Below are 18,471 nucleotides of genomic sequence, written 5' to 3' on the forward strand. Positions count from 1 at the left end.
TGATTCTGTAGATCGTTGCACTGAAACACAGCCAGGTAAAAGACAACAGAGCAAAAGAGCTGATCATAAGTGCTGAAGAGGGTATGTGATATGGTGCAAGGCACTCATTTCCAATTCAACTGATACGAGCACATTGATCTAGAGCTGCGTTCATGCTTAAAGCCACTTCTCAGGAACATGTTCATTCCCGAGTAACTTGGCAGCTTTCAAACCGTTCACTCCTGTGCTGTGTGAGAGAGTCACTCGAATAGAGTAAGGGGACTGCTAGCTGCACATGCATTTCTACGTTGAAAACACTGTATGGGCAAAGTGAGGTAGTAGGCTGTTGCCTCTCTTCTTCCTGGGGCTACGCTTTTCTGATGGAAAAAGTACCTAGGAGAAAACTCTACTGTGGAAGCTCATTGCGCTTCAAGGATCACAAAGTGCTAGCTAGGCTAGCATTCCCTCCGTTGCTGACGGGAAATCATTTCCATAGCTCTTGGGCTATGACACGCGCCAGAGATCCTATATTGCAGCAAGGTTCTTGGACAGGATGCTGACAAGAGTACGTACTATGTGACACACCACTGCTTTCATCTCCTACTGAAATGAGAACATTGCTAACACGTCAAATAGTGTGGATGGCTTTTGTTGAGAACACTTTTCGCACGACTTGATATAATTCCTGAATGGTGCAGGGGAGCGCATAGTCCTCCCTGCTGTATTCTCAGAGTGGAATGAGTGGCCTGGTAGGCCCATGGCGTACTTTTAGCTTCTTCCTCTTTGAATGCTTCACGAACGGGTGGAGTCCGAGGGACGTAGTATAGTCTCCATGGTTTCTGAGGCTACAGTCTTCTTCTCCCATCACATCTACTACCGAAATGCCAACATTGAGAAGACGTGGAACACTGAGACGGCTTTGGGGAAAAACCCGCTTCCTACGAAATAGGTTGATTCCCGAGTGAGTTTGAGGAGCAAACAAATCTTCACGAACGTATTATCTGCCACTGGGAGCCCCACAGGCTACTCTGACATTCATATTCCCTTAGATCTTCAGAGACTTGGAGGCCAGGTCGCGTAGCGTGGCCCAACGGCCTTCCAACGTCTGGATACGCTTTCCTCGCAGAACGCAGAGTTTGGCGAAAACAGTGGTAGCCAAGCTTACTCTCGGGCACAGTTGGCATAGTCCTGTGCTTCCGTTCACTCATTTGCTTTGGGGAACGTGATTGCACAAGCTGTGCCTAGCAAAGTTACCGCCAAGGTGATCATACAGAAAACCCATTGAAACGACCTGCTAAATCGGTGGCTTCTAGCGGCATCCCACACATTTCGCACTCTACTGAAACGAGTCCATTGACCTAGTGTTACCCGCTGGAGATGAAGTCTTCTAATAAGGCACTTGTATGAAACATCCTGATTCCCTCGTTGTTTGGAAGCTTTCCATGAATTCCTTGCTGTACTATCAGAAGGAAATTCAATCGAATAGAGTCAGTGGGCTGTGAGCTTCATGGGCATATCTACGTTCGAGAAACAGTTTTGTCCACAAGACATAGTAGTGAGTAGCTGCAGGAGATCTTCGGCCTCTGCTATTCTCCTGGAAAACATAGAGCGGCGAAAAGCCCACACTCGCAGCTCATTGTCCTGCGAAGGTCTGAAACTGCTATGCTCCTGTTCATTCACTACGGATTGAAAATGATTTCAGTAGCATTTAGTTTAGGACACAACCCACAGCTCGGATATATCAGAAGATTTCTGTTTAAAGATAGAGTTAGGGTTAGGGCTAGCATTACGATTACGGTAAGGATAAGCTTTATTATTAGGGTAGGGATAGGGATAGGGATAGGGATAGGGTTAGGGTTAGGGTTAGGGTTAGAGATAGGGTTAGGGTTAGGGTTAGGGTTAGGGTTAGCGTTAGCGTTAGGGTTAGGGATAGGGATAGGTTTAGCATTAGCGTTTCGGTTAACGTTACATATAGGTTTAGGGCCAGGGCTAAAGCCAGATGACGGCCACAGGTAGAGGAGTGTGTGTCCTAGAAGATCGTGCATTTCATAGCTCTCTTAGTTCTTCTGTGCTTTCATTGAGTCCGTTGAGGACGAGAAAGTGATTCTGTAGATCGTTGCACTGAAACACAGCCAGGTAAAAGACAACAGAGCAAAAGAGCTGATCATAAGTGCTGAAGAGGGTATGTGATATGGTGCAAGGCACTCATTTCCAATTCAACTGATACGAGCACATTGATCTAGAGCTGCGTTCATGCTTAAAGCCACTTCTCAGGAACATGTTCATTCCCGAGTAACTTGGCAGCTTTCAAACCGTTCACTCCTGTGCTGTGTGAGAGAGTCACTCGAATAGAGTAAGGGGACTGCTAGCTGCACATGCATTTCTACGTTGAAAACACTGTATGGGCAAAGTGAGGTAGTAGGCTGTTGCCTCTCTTCTTCCTGGGGCTACGCTTTTCTGATGGAAAAAGTACCTAGGAGAAAACTCTACTGTGGAAGCTCATTGCGCTTCAAGGATCACAAAGTGCTAGCTAGGCTAGCATTCCCTCCGTTGCTGACGGGAAATCATTTCCGTAGCTCTTGGGCTATGACACGCGCCAGAGATCCTATATTGCAGCAAGGTTCTTGGACAGGATGCTGACAAGAGTACGTACTATGTGACACACCACTGCTTTCATCTCCTACTGAAATGAGAACATTGCTAACACGTCAAATAGTGTGGATGGCTTTTGTTGAGAACACTTTTCGCACGACTTGATATAATTCCTGAATGGTGCAGGGGAGCGCATAGTCCTCCCTGCTGTATTCTCAGAGTGGAATGAGTGGCCTGGTAGGCCCATGGCGTACTTTTAGCTTCTTCCTCTTTGAATGCTTCACGAACGGGTGGAGTCCGAGGGACGTAGTATAGTCTCCATGGTTTCTGAGGCTACAGTCTTCTTCGCCCATCACATCTACTACCGAAATGCCAACATTGAGAAGACGTGGAACACTGAGACGGCTTTGGGGAAAAACCCGCTTCCTACGAAATAGGTTGATTCCCGAGTGAGTTTGAGGAGCAAACAAATCTTCACGAACGTATTATCTGCCACTGGGAGCCCCACAGGCTACTCTGACATTCATATTCCCTTAGATCTTCAGAGACTTGGAGGCCAGGTCGCGTAGCGTGGCCCAGCGGCCTTCCAACGTCTGGATACGCTTTCCTCGCAGAACGCAGAGTTTGGCGAAAACAGTGGTAGCCAAGCTTACTCTCGGGCACAGTTGGCATAGTCCTGTGCTTCCGTTCACTCATTTGCTTTGGGGAACGTGATTGCACAAGTCTGTGCCTAGTAAAGTTACCGCCAAGGTAATCATACAGAAAACCCATTGAAACGACCTGCTAAATCGGTGGCTTCTAGCGGCATCCCACACATTTCGCACTCTACTGAAACGAGTCCATTGACCTAGTGTTACCCGCTGGAGATGAAGTCTTCTAATAAGGCACTTGTATGAAACATCCTGATTCCCTCGTTGTTTGGAAGCTTTCCATGAATTCCTTGCTGTTCTATCAGAAGGAAATTCAATCGAATAGAGTCAGTGGGCTGTGAGCTTCATGGGCATATCTACGTTCGAGAAACAGTTTTGTCCACAAGACATAGTAGTGAGTAGCTGCAGGAGATCTTCGGCCTCTGCTATTCTCCTGGAAAACATAGAGTGGCGAAAAGCCCACACTCGCAGCTCATTGTCCTGCGAAGGTCTGAAACTGCTATGCTCCTGTTCATTCACTACGGATTGAAAATGATTTCAGTAGCATTTAGTTTAGGACACAACCCACAGCTCGGATATATCAGAAGATTTCTGTTTAAAGATAGAGTTAGGGTTAGGGCTAGCATTACGATTACAGTAAGGATAAGCTTTATTATTAGGGTAGGGATAGGGATAGGGATAGGGATAGGGATAGGGTTAGGGTTAGGGTTAGGGTTAGGGATAGGGTTACGGTTAGGGTTAGGGTTAGGGTTAGGGTTAGCGTTAGCGTCCGGGTTAGGGATAGGGATAGGTTTAGCATTAGCGTTTGGGTTAATGTTACATATAGGTTTAGGGCCAGGGCTAAAGCTAGATGACGGCCACAGGTAGAGGAGTGTGTGTCCTAGAAGATCGTGCATTTCATAGCTCTCTTAGTTCTTCTGTGCTTTCATTGAGTCCGTTGAGGACGAGAAAGTGATTCTGTAGATCGTTGCACTGAAACACAGCCAGGTAAAAGATAACAGAGCAAAAGAGCTGATCATAAGTGCTGAAGAGGGTATGTGATATGGTGCAAGGCACTCATTTCCAATTCAACTGATACGAGCACATTGATCTAGAGCTGCGTTCATGCTTAAAGCCACTTCTCAGGAACATGTTCATTCCCGAGTAACTTGGCAGCTTTCAAACCGTTCACTCCTGTGCTGTGTGAGAGAGTCACTCGAATAGAGTAAGGGGACTGCTAGCTGCACATGCATTTCTACGTTGAAAACACTGTATGGGCAAAGTGAGGTAGTAGGCTGTTGCCTCTCTTCTTCCTGGGGCTACGCTTTTCTGATGGAAAAAGTACCTAGGAGAAAACTCTACTGTGGAAGCTCATTCCGCTTCAAGGATCACAAAGTGCTAGCTAGGCTAGCATTCCCTCCGTTGCTGACGGGAAATCATTTCCGTAGCTCTTGGGCTATGACACGCGCCAGAGATCCTATATTGCAGCAAGGTTCTTGGACAGGATGCTGACAAGAGTACGTACTATGTGACACACCACTGCTTTCATCTCCTACTGAAATGAGAACATTGCTAACACGTCAAATACTGTGGATGGCTTTTGTTGAGAACACTTTTCGCACGACTTGATATAATTCCTGAATGGTGCAGGGGAGCGCAAAGTCTTCCCTGCTGTATTCTCAGAGTGGAATGAGTGGCCTGGTAGGCCCATGGCGTACTTTTAGCTTCTTCCTCTTTGAATGCTTCACGAACGGGTGGAGTCCGAGGGACGTAGTATAGTCTCCAAGGTTTCTGAGGCTACAGTCTTCTTCTCCCATCACATCTACTACCGAAATGCCAACATTGAGAAGACGTGGAACACTGAGACGGCTTTGGAGAAAAACCCGCTTCCTACGAAATAGGTTGATTCCCGAGTGAGTTTGAGGAGCAAACAAATCTTCACGAACGTATTATCTGCCACTGGGAGCCCCACAGGCTACTCTGACATTCATATTCCCTTAGATCTTCAGAGACTTGGAGGCCAGGTCACGTAGCGTGGCCCAACGGCCTTCCAACGTCCGGATACGCTTTCCTCGCAGAACGCAGAGTTTGGCGAAAACAGTGGTAGCGAAGCTTACTCTCGGGCACAGTTGTCATAGTCCTGTGCTTCCGTTCACTCATTTGCTTTGGGGAACGTGATTGCACAAGTCTGTGCCTAGCAAAGTTACCGCCAAGGTGATCATACAGAAAACCCATTGAAACGACCTGCTAAATCGGTGGCTTCTAGCGGCATCCCACACATTTCGCACTCTACTGAAACGAGTCCATTGACCTAGTGTTACCCGCTGGAGATGAAGTCTTCTAATAAGGCACTTGTATGAAACATCCTGATTCCCTCGTTGTTTGGAAGCTTTCCATGAATTCCTTGCTGTACTATCAGAAGGAAATTCAATCGAATAGAGTCAGTGGGCTGTGAGCTTCATGGGCATATCTACGTTCGAGAAACAGTTTTGTCCACAAGACATAGTAGTGAGTAGCTGCAGGAGATCTTCGGCCTCTGCTACTCTCCTGGAAAACATAGAGCGGCGAAAAGCCCACACTCGCAGCTCATTGTCCTGCGAAGGTCTGAAACTGCTATGCTCCTGTTCATTCACTACGGATTGAAAATGATTTCAGTAGCATTTAGTTTAGGACACAACCCACAGCTCGGATATATCAGAAGATTTCTGTTTAAAGATAGAGTTAGGGTTAGGGCTAGCATTACGATTACGGTAAGGATAAGCTTTATTATTAGGGTAGGGATAGGGATAGGGATAGGGATAGGGTTAGGGTTAGGGTTAGGGTTAGAGATAGGGTTAGGGTTAGGGTTAGGGTTAGGGTTAGCGTTAGCGTTAGGGTTAGGGATAGGGATAGGTTTAGCATTAGCGTTTCGGTTAACGTTACATATAGGTTTAGGGCCAGGGCTAAAGCCAGATGACGGCCACAGGTAGAGGAGTGTGTGTCCTAGAAGATCGTGCATTTCCTAGCTCTCTTAGTTCTTCTGTGCTTTCATTGAGTCCGTTGAGGACGAGAAAGTGATTCTGTAGATCGTTGCACTGAAACACAGCCAGGTAAAAGACAACAGAGCAAAAGAGCTGATCATAAGTGCTGAAGAGGGTATGTGATATGGTGCAAGGCACTCATTTCCAATTCAACTGATACGAGCACATTGATCTAGAGCTGCGTTCATGCTTAAAGCCACTTCTCAGGAACATGTTCATTCCCGAGTAACTTGGCAGCTTTCAAACCGTTCACTCCTGTGCTGTGTGAGAGAGTCACTCGAATAGAGTAAGGGGACTGCTAGCTGCACATGCATTTCTACGTTGAAAACACTGTATGGGCAAAGTGAGGTAGTAGGCTGTTGCCTCTCTTCTTCCTGGGGCTACGCTTTTCTAATGGAAAAAGTACCTAGGAGAAAACTCTACTGTGGAAGCTCATTGCGCTTCAAGGATCACAAAGTGCTAGCTAGGCTAGCATTCCCTCCGTTGCTGACGGGAAATCATTTCCGTAGCTCTTGGGCTATGACACGCGCCAGAGATCCTATATTGCAGCAAGGTTCTTGGACAGGATGCTGACAAGAGTACGTACTATGTGACACACCACTGCTTTCATCTCCTACTGAAATGAGAACATTGGTAACACGTCAAATAGTGTGGATGGCTTTTGTTGAGAACACTTTTCGCACGACTTGATATAATTCCTGAATGGTGCTGGGGAGCGCATAGTCCTCCCTGCTGTATTCTCAGAGTGGAATGAGTGGCCTGGTAGGCCCATGGCGTACTTTTAGCTTCTTCCTCTTTGAATGCTTCACGAACGGGTGGAGTCCGAGGGACGTAGTATAGTCTCCATGGTTTCTGAGGCTACAGTCTTCTTCTCCCATCACATCTACTACCGAAATGCCAACATTGAGAAGACGTGGAACACTGAGACGGCTTTGGGGAAAAACCCGCTTCCTACGAAATAGGTTGATTCCCGAGTGAGTTTGAGGAGCAAACAAATCTTCACGAACGTATTATCTTCCACTGGGAGCCCCCCAGGCTACTCTGACATTCATATTCCCTTAGACCTTCAGAGACTTGGAGGCCAGGTCGCGTAGCGTGGCCCAGCGGCCTTCCAACGTCCGGATACGCTTTCCTCTCAGAACGCAGAGTTTGGCGAAAACAGTGGTAGCCAAGCTTACTCTCGGGCACAGTTGGCATAGTCCTGTGCTTCCGTTCACTCATTTGCTTTGGGGAACGTGATTGCACAAGTCTGTGCCTAGCAAAGTTACCGCCAAGGTGATCATACAGAAAACCCATTGAAACGACCTGCTAAATCGGTGGCTTCTAGCGGCATCCCACACATTTCGCACTCTACTGAAACGAGTCCATTGACCTAGTGTTACCCGCTGGAGATGAAGTCTTCTAATAAGGCACTTGTACGAAACATCCTGATTCCCTCGTTGTTTGGAAGCTTTCCATGAATTCCTTGCTGTTCTATCAGAAGGAAATTCAATCGAATAGAGTCAGTGGGCTGTGAGCTTCATGGGCATATCTACGTTCGAGAAACAGTTTTGTCCCCAAGACATAGTAGTGAGTAGCTGCAGGAGATCTTCGGCCTCTGCTATTCTCCTGGAAAACATAGAGCGGCGAAAAGCCCACACTCGCAGCTCATTGTCCTGCGAAGGTCTGAAACTGCTATGCTCCTGTTCATTCACTACGGATTGAAAATGATTTCAGTAGCATTTAGTTTAGGACACAACCCACAGCTCGGATATATCAGAAGATTTCTGTTTAAAGATAGAGTTAGGGTTAGGGCTAGCATTACGATTACGGTAAGGATAAGCTTTATTATTAGGGTAGGGATAGGGATAGGGATAGGGATAGGGTTAGGGTTAGGGTTAGGGTTAGAGATAGGGTTAGGGTTAGGGTTAGGGTTAGGGTTAGCGTTAGCGTTAGGGTTAGGGATAGGGATAGGTTTAGCATTAGCGTTTCGGTTAACGTTACATATAGGTTTAGGGCCAGGGCTAAAGCCAGATGACGGCCACAGGTAGAGGAGTGTGTGTCCTAGAAGATCGTGCATTTCATAGCTCTCTTAGTTCTTCTGTGCTTTCATTGAGTCCGTTGAGGACGAGAAAGTGATTCTGTAGATCGTTGCACTGAAACACAGCCAGGTAAAAGACAACAGAGCAAAAGAGCTGATCATAAGTGCTGAAGAGGGTATGTGATATGGTGCAAGGCACTCATTTCCAATTCAACTGATACGAGCACATTGATCTAGAGCTGCGTTCATGCTTAAAGCCACTTCTCAGGAACATGTTCATTCCCGAGTAACTTGGCAGCTTTCAAACCGTTCACTCCTGTGCTGTGTGAGAGAGTCACTCGAATAGAGTAAGGGGACTGCTAGCTGCACATGCATTTCTACGTTGAAAACACTGTATGGGCAAAGTGAGGTAGTAGGCTGTTGCCTCTCTTCTTCCTGGGGCTACGCTTTTCTGATGGAAAAAGTACCTAGGAGAAAACTCTACTGTGGAAGCTCATTGCGCTTCAAGGATCACAAAGTGCTAGCTAGGCTAGCATTCCCTCCGTTGCTGACGGGAAATCATTTCCGTAGCACTTGGGCTATGACACGCGCCAGAGATCCTATATTGCAGCAAGGTTCTTGGACAGGATGCTGACAAGAGTACGTACTATGTGACACACCACTGCTTTCATCTCCTACTGAAATGAGAACATTGCTAACACGTCAAATAGTGTGGATGGCTTTTGTTGAGAACACTTTTCGCACGACTTGATATAATTCCTGAATGGTGCAGGGGAGCGCATAGTCCTCCCTGCTGTATTCTCAGAGTGGAATGAGTGGCCTGGTAGGCCCATGGCGTACTTTTAGCTTCTTCCTCTTTGAATGCTTCACGAACGGGTGGAGTCCGAGGGACGTAGTATAGTCTCCATGGTTTCTGAGGCTACAGTCTTCTTCTCCCATCACATCTACTACCGAAATGCCAACATTGAGAAGACGTGGAACACTGAGACGGCTTTGGGGAAAAACCCGCTTCCTACGAAATAGGTTGATTCCCGAGTGAGTTTGAGGAGCAAACAAATCTTCACGAACATATTATCTTCCACTGGGAGCCCCCCAGGCTACTCTGACATTCATATTCCCTTAGACCTTCAGAGACTTGGAGGCCAGGTCGCGTAGCGTGGCCCAGCGGCCTTCCAACGTCCGGATACGCTTTCCTCTCAGAACGCAGAGTTTGGCGAAAACAGTGGTAGCCAAGCTTACTCTCGGGCACAGTTGGCATAGTCCTGTGCTTCCGTTCACTCATTTGCTTTGGGGAACGTGATTGCACAAGTCTGTGCCTAGCAAAGTTACCGCCAAGGTGATCATACAGAAAACCCATTGAAACGACCTGCTAAATCGGTGGCTTCTAGCGGCATCCCACACATTTCGCACTCTACTGAAACGAGTCCATTGACCTAGTGTTACCCGCTGGAGATGAAGTCTTCTAATAAGGCACTTGTACGAAACATCCTGATTCCCTCGTTGTTTGGAAGCTTTCCATGAATTCCCTGCTGTTCTATCAGAAGGAAATTCAATCGAATAGAGTCAGTGGGCTGTGAGCTTCATGGGCATATCTACGTTCGAGAAACAGTTTTGTCCACAAGACATAGTAGTGAGTAGCTGCAGGAGATCTTCGGCCTCTGCTATTCTCCTGGAAAACATAGAGCGGCGAAAAGCCCACACTCGCAGCTCATTGTCCTGCGAAGGTCTGAAACTGCTATGCTCCTGTTCATTCACTACGGATTGAAAATGATTTCAGTAGCATTTAGTTTAGGACACAACCCACAGCTCGGATATATCAGAAGATTTCTGTTTAAAGATAGAGTTAGGGTTAGGGCTAGCATTACGATTACGGTAAGGATAAGCTTTATTATTAGGGTAGGGATAGGGATAGGGATAGGGATAGGGTTAGGGTTAGGGTTAGGGTTAGGGATAGGGTTACGGTTAGGGTTAGGGTTAGGGTTAGCGTTAGCGTTAGCGTTAGGGTTAGGGATAGGGATAGGTTTAGCATTAGCGTTTCGGTTAACGTTACATATAGGTTTAGGGCCAGGGCTAAAGCTAGATGACGGCCACAGGTAGAGGAGTGTTTGTCCTAGAAGATCGTGCATTTCATAGCTCTCCTAGTTCTTCTGTGCTTTCATTGAGTCCGTTGAGGACGAGAAAGTGATTCTGTAGATCGTTGCACTGAAACACAGCCAGGTAAAAGATAACAGAGCAAAAGAGCTGATCATAAGTGCTGAAGAGGGTATGTGATATGGTGCAAGGCACTCATTTCCAATTCAACTGATACGAGCACATTGATCTAGAGCTGCGTTCATGCTTAAAGCCACTTCTCAGGAACATGTTCACTCCCGAGTAACTTGGCAGCTTTCAAACCGTTCACTCCTGTGCTGTGTGAGAGAGTCACTCGAATAGAGTAAGGGGACTGCTAGCTGCACATGCATTTCTACGTTGAAAACACTGTATGGGCAAAGTGAGGTAGTAGGCTGTTGCCTCTCTTCTTCCTGGGGCTACGCTTTTCTGATGGAAAAAGTACCTAGGAGAAAACTCTACTGTGGAAGCTCATTCCGCTTCAAGGATCACAAAGTGCTAGCTAGGCTAGCATTCCCTCCGTTGCTGACGGGAAATCATTTCCGTAGCTCTTGGGCTATGACACGAGCCAGAGATCCTATATTGCAGCAAGGTTCTTGGAAAGGATTCTGACAAGAGTACGTACTATGTGACACACCACTGCTTGCATCTCCTACTGAAATGAGAACATTGCTAACACGTCAAATAGTGTGGATGGCTTTTGTAGAGAACACTTTTCGCACGACTTGATATAATTCCTGAATGGTGCAGGGGAGCGCAAAGTCTTCCCTGCTGTATTCTCAGAGTGGAATGAGTGGCCTGGTAGGCCCATGGCGTACTTTTAGCTTCTTCCTCTTTGAATGCTTCACGAACGGGTGGAGTCCGAGGGACGTAGTATAGTCTCCATGGTTTCTGAGGCTACAGTCTTCTTCTCCCATCACATCTACTACCGAAATGCCAACATTGAGAAGACGTGGAACACTGAGACGGCTTTGGAGAAAAACCCGCTTCCTACGAAATAGGTTGATTCCCGAGTGAGTTTGAGAGGAAACAAATCTTCACGAACATATTATCTTCCACTGGGAGCCCCACAGGCTACTCTGACATTCATATTCCCTTAGATCTTCAGAGACTTGGAGGCCAGGTCGCGTAGCGTGGCCCAGCGGCCTTCCAACGTCTGGATACGCTTTCCTCGCAGAACGCAGAGTTTGGCGAAAACAGTGGTAGCCAAGCTTACTCTCGGGCACAGTTGGCATAGTCCTGTGCTTCCGTTCACTCATTTGCTTTGGGGAACGTGATTGCACAAGTCTGTGCCTAGCAAAGTTACCGCCAAGGTGATCATACAGAAAACCCATTGAAACGACCTGCTAAATCGGTGGCTTCTAGCGGCATCCCACACATTTCGCACTCTACTGAAACGAGTCCATTGACCTAGTGATACCCGCTGGAGATGAAGTCTTCTAATAAGGCACTTGTACGAAACATCCTGATTCCCTCGTTGTTTGGAAGCTTTCCATGAATTCCTTGCTGTTCTATCAGAAGGAAATTCAATCGAATAGAGTCAGTGGGCTGTGAGCTTCATGGGCATATCTACGTTCGAGAAACAGTTTTGTCCACAAGACATAGTAGTGAGTAGCTGCAGGAGATCTTCGGCCTCTGCTATTCTCCTGGAAAACATAGAGCGGCGAAAAGCCCACACTCGCAGCTCATTGTCCTGCGAAGGTCTGAAACTGCTATGCTCCTGTTCATTCACTACGGATTGAAAATGATTTCAGTAGCATTTAGTTTAGGACACAACCCACAGCTCGGATATATCAGAAGATTTCTGTTTAAAGATAGATTTAGGGTTAGGGCTAGCATTACGATTACGGTAAGGATAAGCTTTATTATTAGGGTAGGGATAGGGATAGGGATAGGGATAGGGATAGGGTTAGGGTTAGGATTAGGGTTAGGGATAGGGTTACGGTTAGGGTTAGGGTTAGGGTTAGGGTTAGCGTTAGCGTCCGGGTTAGGGATAGGGATAGGTTTAGCATTAGCGTTTGGGTTAATGTTACATATAGGTTTAGGGCCAGGGCTAAAGCTAGATGACGGCCACAGGTAGAGGAGTGTGTGTCCTAGAAGATCGTGCATTTCATAGCTCTCTTAGTTCTTCTGTGCTTTCATTGAGTCCGTTGAGGACGAGAAAGTGATTCTGTAGATCGTTGCACTGAAACACAGCCAGGTAAAAGATAACAGAGCAAAAGAGCTGATCATAAGTGCTCAAGAGGGTATGTGATATGGTGCAAGGCACTCATTTCCAATTCAACTGATACGAGCACATTGATCTAGAGCTGCGTTCATGCTTAAAGCCACTTCTCAGGAACATGTTCATCCCCGAGTAACTTGGCAGCTTTCAAACCGTTCACTCCTGTGCTGTGTGAGAGAGTCACTCGAATAGAGTAAGGGGACTGCTAGCTGCACATGCATTTCTACGTTGAAAACACTGTATGGGCAAAGTGAGGTAGTAGGCTGTTGCCTCTCTTCTTCCTGGGGCTACGCTTTTCTGATGGAAAAAGTACCTAGGAGAAAACTCTACTGTGGAAGCTCATTGCGCTTCAAGGATCACAAAGTGCTAGCTAGGCTAGCCTTCCCTCCGTTGCTGACGGGAAATCATTTCCGTAGCTCTTGGGCTATGACACGAGCCAGAGATCCTATATTGCAGCAAGGTTCTTGGACAGGATGCTGACAAGAGTACGTACTATGTGACACACCACTGCTTGCATCTCCTACTGAAATGAGAACATTGCTAACACGTCAAATAGTGTGGATGGCTTTTGTTGAGAACACTTTTCGCACGACTTGATATAATTCCTGAATGGTGCAGGGGAGCGCAAAGTCTTCCCTGCTGTATTCTCAGAGTGGAATGAGTGGCCTGGTAGGCCCATGGCGTACTTTTAGCTTCTTCCTCTTTGAATGCTTCACGAACGGGTGGAGTCCGAGGGACGTAGTATAGTCTCCATGGTTTCTGAGGCTACAGTCTTCTTCTCCCATCACATCTACTACCGAAATGCCAACATTGAGAAGACGTTGAACACTGAGACGGCTTTGGAGAAAAACCCGCTTCCTACGAAATAGGTTGATTCCCGAGTGAGTTTGAGGAGCAAACAAATCTTCACGAACGTATTATCTTCCACTGGGAGCCCCACAGGCTACTCTGACATTCATATTCCCTTAGATCTTCAGAGACTTGGAGGCCAGGTCGCGTAGCGTGGCCCAGCGGCCTTCCAACGTCTGGATACGCTTTCCTCGCAGAACGCAGAGTTTGGCGAAAACAGTGGTAGCCAAGCTTACTCTCGGGCACAGTTGGCATAGTCCTGTGCTTCCGTTCACTCATTTGCTTTGGGGAACGTGATTGCACAAGTCTGTGCCTAGCAAATTACCGCCAAGGTGATCATACAGAAAATCCATTGAAAAGACCTGCTAAATCGGTGGCTTCTAGCGGCATCCCACACATTTCGCACTCAACTGAAACGAGTCCATTGACCTAGTGTTACCCGCTGGAGATGAAGTCTTCTAATAAGGCACTTGTACGAAACATCCTGATTCCCTCGTTGTTTGGAAGCTTTCCATGAATTCCTTGCTGTTCTATCAGAAGGAAATTCAATCGAATAGAGTCAGTGGGCTGTGAGCTTCATGGGCATATCTACGTTCGAGAAACAGTTTTGTCCACAAGACATAGTAGTGAGTAGCTGCAGGAGATCTTCGGCCTCTGCTATTCTCCTGGAAAACATAGAGCGGCGAAAAGCCCACACTCGCAGCTCATTGTCCTGCGAAGGTCTGAAACTGCTATGCTCCTGTTCATTCACTACGGATTGAAAATGATTTCAGTAGCATTTAGTTTAGGACACAACCCACAGCTCGGATATATCAGAAGATTTCTGTTTAAAGATAGAGTTAGGGTTAGGGCTAGCATTACGATTACGGTAAGGATAAGCTTTATTATTAGGGTAGGGATAGGGATAGGGATAGGGATAGGGTTAGGGTTAGGGTTAGGGTTAGAGATAGGGTTAGGGTTAGGGTTAGGGTTAGGGTTAGCGTTAGCGTTAGGGTTAGGGATAGGGATAGGTTTAGCATTAGCGTTTGGGTTAACGTTACATATAGGTTTAGGGCCAGGGCTAAAGCTAGATGACGGCCACAGGTAGAGGAGTGTGTGTCCTAGAAGATCGTGCATTTCATAGCTCTCTTAGTTCTTCTGTGCTTTCATTGAGTCCGTTGAGGACGAGAAAGTGATTCTGTAGATCGTTGCACTGAAACACAGCCAGGTAAAAGATAACAGAGCAAAAGAGCTGATCATAAGTGCTGAAGAGGGTATGTGATATGGTGCAAGACACTCATTTCCAATTCAACTGATACGAGCACATTGATCTAGAGCTGCGTTCATGCTTAAAGCCACTTCTCAGGAACATGTTCATTCCCGAGTAACTTGGCAGCTTTCAAGCCGTTCACTCCTGTGCTGTGTGAGAGAGTCACTCGAATAGAGTAAGGGGACTGCTAGCTGCACATGCATTTCTACGTTGAAAACACTGTATGGGCAAAGTGAGGTAGTAGGCTGTTGCCTCTCTTCTTCCTGGGGCTACGCTTTTCTGATGGAAAAAGTACCTAGGAGAAAACTCTACTGTGGAAGCTCATTCCGCTTCAAGGATCACAAAGTGCTAGCTAGGCTAGCATTCCCTCCGTTGCTGACGGGAAATCATTTCCGTAGCTCTTGGGCTATGACACGAGCCAGAGATCCTATATTGCAGCAAGGTTCTTGGACAGGATGCTGACAAGAGTACGTACTATGTGACACACCACTGCTTGCATCTCCTACTGAAATGAGAACATTGCTAACACGACAAATAGTGTGGATGGCTTTTGTAGAGAACACTTTTCGCACGACTTGATATAATTCCTGAATGGTGCAGGGGAGCGCAAAGTCTTCCCTGCTGTATTCTCAGAGTGGAATGAGTGGCCTGGTAGGCCCATGGCGTACTTTTAGCTTCTTCCTCTTTGAATGCTTCACGAACGGGTGGAGTCCGAGGGACGTAGTATAGTCTCCATGGTTTCTGAGGCTACAGTCTTCTTCTCCCATCACATCTACTACCGAAATGCCAACATTGAGAAGACGTGGAACACTGAGACGGCTTTGGAGAAAAACCCGCTTCCTACGAAATAGGTTGATTCCCGAGTGAGTTTGAGGAGCAAACAAATCTTCACGAACATATTATCTTCCACTGGGAGCCCCACAGGCTACTCTGACATTCATATTCCCTTAGATCTTCAGAGACTTGGAGGCCAGGTCGCGTAGCGTGGCCCAGCGGCCTTCCAACGTCTGGATACGCTTTCCTCGCAGAACGCAGAGTTTGGCGAAAACAGTGGTAGCCAAGCTTACTCTCGGGCACAGTTGGCATAGTCCTGTGCTTCCGTTCACTCATTTGCTTTGGGGAACGTGATTGCACAAGTCTGTGCCTAGCAAAGTTACCGCCAAGGTGATCATACAGAAAACCCATTGAAACGACCTGCTAAATCGGTGGCTTCTAGCGGCATCCCACACATTTCGCACTCTACTGAAACGAGTCCATTGACCTAGTGTTACCCGCTGGAGATGAAGTCTTCTAATAAGGCACTTGTACGAAACATCCTGATTCCCTCGTTGTTTGGAAGCTTTCCATGAATTCCTTGCTGTTCTATCAGAAGGAAATTCAATCGAATAGAGTCAGTGGGCTGTGAGCTTCATGGGCATATCTACGTTCGAGAAACAGTTTTGTCCACAAGACATAGTAGTGAGTAGCTGCAGGAGATCTTCGGCCTCTGCTATTCTCCTGGAAAACATAGAGCGGCGAAAAGCCCACACTCGCAGCTCATTGTCCTGCGAAGGTCTGAAACTGCTATGCTCCTGTTCATTCACTACGGATTGAAAATGATTTCAGTAGCATTTAGTTTAGGACACAACCCACAGCTCGGATATATCAGAAGATTTCTGTTTAAAGATAGAGTTAGGGTTAGGGCTAGCATTACGATTACGGTAAGGATAAGCTTTATTATTAGGGTAGGGATAGGGATAGGGATAGGGATAGGGATAGGGATAGGGTTAGGGTTAGGATTAGGGTTAGGGATAGGGTTACGGTTAGGGTTAGGGTTAGGGTTAGGGTTAGCGTTAGCGTCCGGGTTAGGGATAGGGATAGGTTTAGCATTAGCGTTTGGGTTAATGTTACATATAGGTTTAGGGCCAGGGCTAAAGCTAGATGACGGCCACAGGTAGAGGAGTGTGTGTCCTAGAAGATCGTGCATTTCATAGCTCTCTTAGTTCTTCTGTGCTTTCATTGAGTCCGTTGAGGACGAGAAAGTGATTCTGTAGATCGTTGCACTGAAACACAGCCAGGTAAAAGATAACAGAGCAAAAGAGCTGATCATAAGTGCTGAAGAGGGTATGTGATATGGTGCAAGGCACTCATTTCCAATTCAACTGATACGAGCACATTGATCTAGAGCTGCGTTCATGCTTAAAGCCACTTCTCAGGAACATGTTCATTCCCGAGTAACTTGGCAGCTTTCAAACCGTTCACTCCTGTGCTGTGTGAGAGAGTCACTCGAATAGAGTAAGGGGACTGCTAGCTGCACATGCATTTCTACGTTGAAAACACTGTATGGGCAAAGTGAGGTAGTAGGCTGTTGCCTCTCTTCTTCCTGGGGCTACGCTTTTCTGATGGAAAAAGTACCTAGGAGAAAACTCTACTGTGGAAGCTCATTGCGCTTCAAGGATCACAAAGTGCTAGCTAGGCTAGCCTTCCCTCCGTTGCTGACGGGAAATCATTTCCGTAGCTCTTGGGCTATGACACGAGCCAGAGATCCTATATTGCAGCAAGGTTCTTGGACAGGATGCTGACAAGAGTACGTACTATGTGACACACCACTGCTTGCATCTCCTACTGAAATGAGAACATTGCTAACACGTCAAATAGTGTGGATGGCTTTTGTTGAGAACACTTTTCGCACGACTTGATATAATTCCTGAATGGTGCAGGGGAGCGCAAAGTCTTCCCTGCTGTATTCTCAGAGTGGAATGAGTGGCCTGGTAGGCCCATGGCGTACTTTTAGCTTCTTCCTCTTTGAATGCTTCACGAACGGGTGGAGTCCGAGGGACGTAGTATAGTCTCCATGGTTTCTGAGGCTACAGTCTTCTTCTCCCATCACATCTACTACCGAAATGCCAACATTGAGAAGACGTTGAACACTGAGACGGCTTTGGAGAAAAACCCGCTTCCTACGAAATAGGTTGATTCCCGAGTGAGTTTGAGGAGCAAACAAATCTTCACGAACGTATTATCTTCCACTGGGAGCCCCACAGGCTACTCTGACATTCATATTCCCTTAGATCTTCAGAGACTTGGAGGCCAGGTCGCGTAGCGTGGCCCAGCGGCCTTCCAACGTCTGGATACGCTTTCCTCGCAGAACGCAGAGTTTGGCGAAAACAGTGGTAGCCAAGCTTACTCTCGGGCACAGTTGGCATAGTCCTGTGCTTCCGTTCACTCATTTGCTTTGGGGAACGTGATTGCACAAGTCTGTGCCTAGCAAAGTTACCGCCAAGGTGATCATACAGAAAACCCATTGAAACGACCTGCTAAATCGGTGGCTTCTAGCGGCATCCCACACATTTCGCACTCTACTGAAACGAGTCCATTGACCTAGTGTTACCCGCTGGAGATGAAGTCTTCTAATAAGGCACTTGTACGAAACATCCTGATTCCCTCGTTGTTTGGAAGCTTTCCATGAATTCCTTGCTGTTCTATCAGAAGGAAATTCAATCGAATAGAGTCAGTGGGCTGTGAGCTTCATGGGCATATCTACGTTCGAGAAACAGTTTTGTCCACAAGACATAGTAGTGAGTAGCTGCAGGAGATCTTCGGCCTCTGCTATTCTCCTGGAAAACATAGAGCGGCGAAAAGCCCACACTCGCAGCTCATTGTCCTGCGAAGGTCTGAAACTGCTATGCTCCTGTTCATTCACTACGGATTGAAAATGATTTCAGTAGCATTTAGTTTAGGACACAACCCACAGCTCGGATATATCAGAAGATTTCTGTTTAAAGATAGAGTTAGGGTTAGGGCTAGCATTACGATTACGG

The sequence above is a fragment of the Desmodus rotundus genome, chromosome 9, assembly GCF_022682495.2.
Source record: "Desmodus rotundus isolate HL8 chromosome 9, HLdesRot8A.1, whole genome shotgun sequence".
In the NCBI taxonomy this organism is placed as follows: Eukaryota; Metazoa; Chordata; class Mammalia; order Chiroptera; family Phyllostomidae; genus Desmodus; species Desmodus rotundus.